The sequence below is a fragment of the Ursus americanus genome, chromosome 18 (genome assembly GCF_024610735.1).
Source record: "Ursus americanus isolate L20-20 chromosome 18, mUrsAme1.1.p, whole genome shotgun sequence".
NCBI classification, from domain to species: Eukaryota; Metazoa; Chordata; class Mammalia; order Carnivora; family Ursidae; genus Ursus; species Ursus americanus.
The window spans coordinates 51,261,214-51,267,868 of NC_142144.1; the positions used below are offsets into that span (position 1 = coordinate 51,261,214).

Genomic DNA, 6,655 nt, shown 5'->3' on the forward strand with positions numbered 1-6,655 from the left:
GTGTCCCCTAAGGGGGACAGGGTGTCTTTCTGGGGATGAAAATGTTTGGGAATTAGGTAGTGGTGATAGTTGCACAACTTTCTGAATACATTAAAAACCACTAAACTGTAACTTTAACATGGTAAATTTTAAAGTGGTAAATAGTTACAAGAACAATTCTAAGACCCCGCAGAAGAATAAATGCACACAGGCAATACACAGAGGAAGAAATGAAAGTCACCAATGACCTGTGAAAAGTGCAAGGCAAAATGTAAATTCCGAGGCCCTCTTTTCTTTTACCACATTAACAGTGACTCTCATTCCCAGCATCGGAAGCAAAATGTCGGTCAAACTTACAACGAAGTCATGAAACAGGAGATATACCTGTGTGGATGCCGTGTGGGTTGCACCGTGCTACCTGTTAAAAAAAAAAAAAGTCCAATGTGCAGATTTCCTACCTTTTAGATGTAATTATTACAATTTTGAAAAGATTTTATATATTTATTTGCAGAGAGAGAGAGTACAAGCAGGGGGAGCAGCAGGCAGAGGGAGAAGCAGGCTCCCCACTAAGCAGAGATCCTGATGTGGGGCTCGATCCCAGGACCCTGGGAGCATGACCTGAGCCGAAGGCAGATGCTTAACCGACTGAGCCACCCAGGTGCCCCTAATTATTACAATTTAACTTGAGAGAAACTTGAGATTGATTTTTTAAAATCCTCACGTATTATTTATTTTTCATAAAATGTCATACACTTGTCCTCCGTCTTGCACGGTTTCGCTTTCTGCTGTTTCAGTTACCCACGGCCAGTTACCCACGTGGGAAGCAGACGATCCTCCTCCGGACCTACTGCCAGAAGGTCAGTGGCCGCCTGATGCTGGGTCCCAGCGCCTACGTCCTTCCCCTCACCTCATCTCCTCACCTGCGCATCACCTCACTGCGTCACTAGGAGAAAGAGTACAGTGCGATGAGATGTTGTGAGAGAGAGAGCACAGTCACACAACTTTTATTACAGTATATTATTTGGTTGTTCTATTTTAATATTAGTTATTATTGTTAATCTCTTGCTGTGCCTACTTTTATGAATAAAGTTTTGACCTCGGTATGTACATACAGGAAAAAACATCACGTATGTAGGGTTTGGTACTCCACAGTTTCTGGCATCCACGAGGACTACTGTATATGTAAACAAGGGTTTACCTAGCTTAATTGATTACAATACTTACATGTTTTTTTCCTCATGAAATCAGAGAATATCACCTCTAAGAAATGCTAAACCTTGACAGTGCTCTCAATATTTTTAGGGTTCCTATTTTTTTCTTTCTTGTTTATGTTGGCAATCGACTATCCATATGAGACATATTTTTAAAAAGACTTTTATTTATTTATTTGACAGAGAGAGAGAGTGCACACAAGCAGGGGGAGTGGCAGAGGGAGAGGGAGAAGCAGACTCCCACTGAGCAGGGAGCCGTACGTGGAACTCGATCCCAGGACCCCAGGATCATGACCTGAGCGAAAGGCAGATGCTTAACCAACTGAGCCACCCAGGCACCCCCATATGAGACATATTTTTAGCAGAGACAACAAAGAGGCAAAGTCCCCATTTTCCAGTCATCTTCAGGCACAGTAGGGGTGGAGGACTAGCGTTGGGACTAGTAAGGCAGAATTTCAAGCCAATAGGGATGTACTGTACTGCTTTCTCTCTGCTCTCCTCTCTCCGATAGATTCACCTCTACTTGTCTCCACCACAGCTCAGACAAGTTCATTGCAGACCCAGAAAAATTTGGAGATACTTCTCCACTGTCTTAAAAGCAACACAGGAAAGTACAATTCCTTTCATTCCATGGGAAACATTCAATTGTTCTTAGACATTGTACTATTTGATTTGAGCATTGTCTCATCGTGAATGGCCTGTGCGTCTCTCTGTAAAAGCAGCGATTCCCTGCTACAAACAAAATTCCAGAGGCCTGACCTGCCTGATGCTGGGAAAGTGGTTCTGGGAAGATGCTGTGAACATCAGTGCAAAGTTGAGGGAAAGCAAGAAGCAGCCTTTTGTCTGTTCCTATCCTTGCTGTCTGGCTAAGGCTGCGTTGGGATAATAAGGCTGTTCTATCAGAAAACTGCACTAATTAGTTGCAATTTCTCAACATCTTTGGACTGCTTCTGAAAACTAATTACTGGGAACCAGGGAGCGTAAGAGAATACACACCCTGTGGATATGTAGTTAACACACACACCTCTCACAGGCGCTGATGGGACAGGCTGCTTAATTTCCCCAAAGAGGATGCACTGGGTTTTCCCCTCCCCATCTTTTAAGTTTTTCTTTTTTAACAGCTTTGTTAATTTAGGTTAAGTGGTTTGGTTGTCATGGAAACCAGTATTCCTCTCAGGCTGACTGTGTCAAAGGCATCATTAATCTGTTTTCTCAAATGCCTCTTCCTCATCCGTCTAATTGCAGTCTCCCCCCCCCCCACTTTGGATGACATCATTTTGGACATTTTTAGGGCACCATATGTGAGATTCAGCACAATTTATTTTGTATTCAAATTCCGTATCACTTTGTTAATTGTCATATTCCCACCCCAGGGGAGGAAGATGGCTCCCCTACGTGGGGGGACATAGCGTCCCCAGAGGTGAGGTCCGAAGTCACTTGATTTAGTTCACCTCAGGCTCAATGTAGCGTCCCAAATAAAGAAGACTTTTGACACTGCCTCTCCCTCCTTCTCTTCTTCTGGGTTCTTTTCTTAGGATTCTAAGTTTTTGGTGTACTGGGAACTGTGATGTTTGAAAGAGTAAAGAGTCTGTACTGCTAGAACGTTTTGGAAATTCTAGGATGACGTAGGTAACAGAATGGCCAACGTCCTGTTCGGATGGCCTTGAACTGACGAGAGAATAGGAGCATAGTATATTGTCTGTTCCTCTCAGAAAATGGTCTTGGCGCGAAAATGCTGTGTTGTTTGTGTCCTTTTGCTGTGGTGTCCATTTAAGAACCCTGACTAACAAGGCAAAGACAGTGTGACAGTGGTTATTTGCTTCCTGTGGCTCGGATCCATGGAACGATTTTCAACTGATTTGTTCTGTTTCACCTTGATCAGTGGGCAAGACTCTTCCTGCGCACCTGCGTACCCACACAAGGTTCCAGAATCTCCACCCGTCATTATGATGAGCACATGACCATAGAGGACGTTTGGGCTGTGGGCAGGGCACGGGTTGGTGGGAGACAGCACCTGAGGACAGGTCAGCACACGGACCACCCACTCTGCTCCCAGGCCTTCTCATTGGGAGAACTTCAAGAATTATTGGCCTTACCACCTTCCTCTTGGAAAAGCCAAATCTCATTTTCCCCCCTATTTTGCTACTGTTTTTATGGGAGGGTGCTGAATAGCTGGGAAATAATGTTTATTTACACTTTACATTGCAGTCAGTCACACATCAGAGAAATCATGAATTAGGATTTATTGCACATAAATCATGTATTAGGATACTTTTTATCCTTCCTAGTTCATAAAAGCAGACATACATTATATTCCTAACACTTTTTTTTAATGTGTGTGTTATCTTCTTGATTCTAAACATTGACATTCTTTTCTCATCTCTCTTCTTTAGGTGGAATTCATCCTTTCTTGCTGTGTTTCCTGGTAGTTTTTCATCCGGTTATTTATTATAGCTTGTGTACCATTTAACTGTAGTTAATTTGAAAGTATGTCTCTTTAAAACAACTTATTTGAGTTACATTTGTTATCTGCATGCCCAGCAGAGTGCCCGACGCCTATTATTTAGTCACATTATATGTTGGATAGATAAATGTTGACTTAAGGCCGAAACAATTTTGATGTATAGCTGTATCAGTTTGCAATAGGAAAAAATGCCCATTGGTCTTGACTGTCAGCAATGGTGGTAGAACTGATTAGGTTTTTGTGTTTCACTGTCTAAGAAGCATTTCTGTTGTAGGTCAAGGGAACAAAGCATTACGTGAGAAAATGACACAAACAAGTGTTTGGACTGCTGTAACAGAATATTCTAGACAGAGTGGCTTATAAACAACAGAAATTCATGTCTTCTAGTTCTGGAGGCTGGGAAGTTGAAGATCAAGATGTCTGGATTTAGTGAGGGTCTGCTTCCTGGATCATAGACAGCTGTCTTTGTGTTGTGTCCTCATAGGGAGGGACAAGGGAGCTCTCTGGGATCTCTTTTAAATAGTTTTTTATTTTATTTTATTTTATTTTATTTTATTTTATTTGAGAGAGAAAGTGAGTCGGGGAGAGAGAGTGCAAGTGGGGGGAGGGGCAGAGGGAGAAGCAGACTCGATCCAGGACTCTGGGATCATGACCTTAACTGACTGAGCCACCCAGGTGCCCTCTGGGGTCTCTTTTAAGGACACTAATCCTGTTCATGAGGGTTCTACTCTCATGAACCACCCAGTGGTGCTATCTCCAACACCATCACATTGGGGATTAGGTCTCAACATATGGATTTTAGGGGAACACAAACATTCAGTCTAAAGCAGTGGCTAAGATTTATGCTTCTGCAGTTCTAAGTTAAACAGATTTGGGGACACCAGAATGGAGGTAGGGCAGGAGAGAGGATCTAGAATGAGGCCTCGCTTTCTGGCTTAGGTGCTGGGGAGGAAGTTGGCAATATGGGGGAGAAATGGGTGTTCAGGGTGGGACAGGGAAGATGGGTGAGCGGACTTGAGTGTGTTCAGTTTGACTCTGAACAAGCACCGGCGCAGAGCTGAATTGGGCCTTTCTGAGTTACAAAGAATTCCTTAGGTTATGTTTTTCTCACATGGCTGAGTCTTTACTGCAACTACATGGAAGCAAAGTGTCCAATCTTGTTTCAACTGAAAAGCCCTCTCTGTCAGCGCTGTTGAGCCTCGGAGATAAATAAGGAAAATAGGCAACAAGAGTGCTGAGAATTAGTGCAGTTTGAAAAGCAATTCAGATTTGTAAGAAAGACTTGATATTTTAATTAAGAGATCAGGGACTCCTTTTTACCTTGGAAATCACTCAGGTTACCTCTGTGACTTCTTTTTTTTTTAACTAAAGAAAAATTAGGCTCGGGCACCTGGGTGGCTTAGTTGGTTATGGGTCTGACTCTTGGTTTTGGCTCAGGTCATAACTTCAGGGTTGTGAGATCGAGCCCCGTGTTGGGCTCACACTCACTGTGGAGTCGGCCTGTCCCTCTCCCTCTGCTCCTCTTCCCTCCCCCTGCACTCACATGCATTCTCTCTCTCAAATAAATAAATGAAGTCTTAAAAAAAAAGTTAGGCTCACAGAAGGACAGAAACCAAGGGTAGCTGCCTCTGTCCACTTCTCTCTCCACTCATTTCCCTTTTTTCATGCTTCCTGACTCTCCTTGCACACTGTTTACTTTCTTCTCTCTCCTGGCCAGCTTTGTCTGTATCTTCTCAGGCCCTGATCCCGCAAAACTTTGTCGCAGACAAGGCTCATTTTGTCTGTCTACCTCATGGGTATATCTCCCCAGATAAATGATGTTATTTTTTTATTTTCCCAGTTCCACAATTCTCAGGAGAGAATGCGTGTTGTCCATTTAATCTTTAAAGTCGCAGTGCATGGGCAGGGTTACCTGGCTGCCCCCCATTTAGCAGATGTGTGGGTGAGCAGATCATGGAAAACAAATCTCACCTCAGACATCACTTGGAGACATGCTCTACCCCTTGCAAAATAACTGGATATTTCCCTAGCTACTTCCCCTGTAGAAACAAGGACTTCTATCACAGTAACTCTTTCGTCGTAATTTTTATTAAAAAAATTTATTTTGTAATAATTTTTAATATAGTGAGTAGTATAGGCTTTGAGTGGAAGTTGTGAAATCTTAACATTTCTGTATTCCTTTTCCAGAACTCATGTATTCCTTTCATGTTGTGACTGAATATTTATTGCTTATACCTAGACCTCATTTCCTGGTGCAGTAAGACATAGAAGCCACCAGGTGTCACTGTTGCAGGTAACATTTCAAATTCCCGGGGTAGCATCTGATACTGGCGGTGCAAATATTTTAGTAACGGTGGATAGGCTCCAAGAAATCACCTCGACTGTCCTTCCTGCCAAGAAGCCACCGTGAACAGGTGAGTTGGTGGTTTACCTTTAATGCTCTTCAGATAAAGAACAATGTTTACACACACGCATTTCTGAGGGCCACTCGCAAAAACAGTCACCAAAACAAGCTTGCCTCTGAGGTCCTTAGACTCCGAACAGCTATGAATCTGAGACTCTAAAGCCACGTGGACATGGTCTCTGCCTGCCACTCAACCTTTGTGTGCTTTTGCTTTTGTCAAGATCAAATCATTTTAGTAAATGGTATATTATCATTCAAAAGAGCAGAATCCCTAGTAGTGAGAGGCATTAAAAAGACACCACAGGGATGGTAAAGGTTTGCTGTGTATGTAGGTGGCTTCCCTTGGCTCAGGAGGCGAAGGCTGAGAGGCTGAGGGCCGAGGGAAGAGGCTCCCCGTCGGGCTGCTGGTCAGCTGCTCCTGTGGGAACACCCCCTCACTGACGGCTTCAGTTTAACTCAACTCTGGGATCTTCATGTTAATGTGGAAGGTGGGTGTTCACTGACTGCGGTTTCACCTTCCTTCTCACCAGTATCCCTTCTTAGTTTGTCTTTTCCTTTTTCCCCTTTCTTCTTCTTCTCCTGTGTTGTCCTCAGTTT

The 6,655-nt window shown here is 43.4% G+C and overlaps 1 long non-coding RNA gene across 1 annotated transcript; it reads left to right on the top strand.

Moving 5' to 3' along the window:
• Positions 1-410: 410 nt before the first annotated feature.
• On the top strand, positions 411-2,687 carry LOC148108608 (uncharacterized). Its single transcript, XR_015727503.1, has 2 exons — positions 411-637; positions 774-2,687. It is a non-coding gene; the product is annotated as an uncharacterized LOC148108608 (long non-coding RNA).
• The last annotated feature ends 3,968 nt before the right edge of the window (positions 2,688-6,655 follow it).